This window comes from Micropterus salmoides, unplaced genomic scaffold, assembly GCF_014851395.1.
Source record: "Micropterus salmoides isolate LMB-PRFRI ecotype aquatic unplaced genomic scaffold, ASM1485139v1 Ms_hic_scaffold_13, whole genome shotgun sequence".
NCBI classification, from domain to species: domain Eukaryota; kingdom Metazoa; phylum Chordata; class Actinopteri; order Centrarchiformes; family Centrarchidae; genus Micropterus; species Micropterus salmoides.
In genome coordinates this window covers 9,161,177-9,162,463 of record NW_024040374.1, presented here as the reverse complement: position 1 = coordinate 9,162,463, position 1,287 = coordinate 9,161,177, and positions in this window count along the sequence as shown.

Here is a 1,287-nt window from a genome sequence, read left to right as displayed (position 1 = left end):
CCTTTTCTTCTTCTACTCTACTATTTCAGCTTCCACTTGCTACAGTTGCTACATCGCCGCCACAGACTGGAGTCAAGATCTGCGCGCTTCGATGTTGATCTTGACTGCTTTACACAAACACACTTTAAGAAGCAGCTTACTAACTTACTACATATCTATTTTCCTAAGCAACAGCAGTCTTTTAACCAAGGTTATATATTTGGCTGGACAGTAGTTTTTCACTCACAGACAATTATATCAGTGCATATTAGCTTTTACAGCAATACAACAAGACAGACAACAACTATGCCACTGAGTCTGTTAAGCGTATAATAAGAAACATAAAATTAACGTTGGTCTTGTTCAGGCGTTCAGCCTATTATGTTATTGTTGAGCGCTATTCTTGCCTGCAGACATATTTCAAAAAAAGAAGTATGTTCAGCTAACATGCTGTCTTCTTACTGAAAGACTGTCCAGGTTACACAGTTAATTGTGTTTGAATTTGAATTAATTGGTAGTAATATTAATGGTGTGATGGAATTTAACATACATTTAACATACATACAAGTACATTTACTCAAGTGTAGGCCTACTTAAGCAAATTTTTAGGTATTGACAACTTTATTTACTAGTTACTTTACAATTTAAGATTTCTGCACAAAAACTGTTTTAATAATAATTTGTCATTTTTTCATGCAAAATCATTTCATGGTTCCAGGGACACAAATATGAAAATTTGCTGCTATTATTATTGTTATTATTTTTTATATAATTTTAAATTTTGTACTAGTGATTGGCCAAAACAAGCATTGTGCAAGTGCCATTTTGGGCTCTGGGTAATTGTAACAAAATTTCTCACTATTTACAGAATTTTTGTAAATCAAACAATCAATCAATTAATGGAGAAAATAATCAGCAGATTAATCCATACATTTTTTTTTATCTTTAGGTGTAGTCTCCTACAAAATGAGCTCCACCTCAGCCACCTACAACAGTAAAATCCTGCTTTTATATATAACAGTCACAGGAACCATTTTAAGTACTTTTACTGTTAATACTTTCCTGATTATACTTACATACATATATTTAAGTAACTGTTTCAATGCTGTACTTGTAACAGATTATTTTTTTGTGGTGCTAGTGATTATACTAAAAGATCTGAATATTTCCTCCACCACTGGTATTAAATGAACTTAGTCTTAACTAATACTGAAACTGCAATTGCTGTTGTATGCCACATAGTGTCACTGTAGTTCAGTGTATATTCTAGACACACTTACAGCACTAAGGTCGCTGGGCCATGGTTTG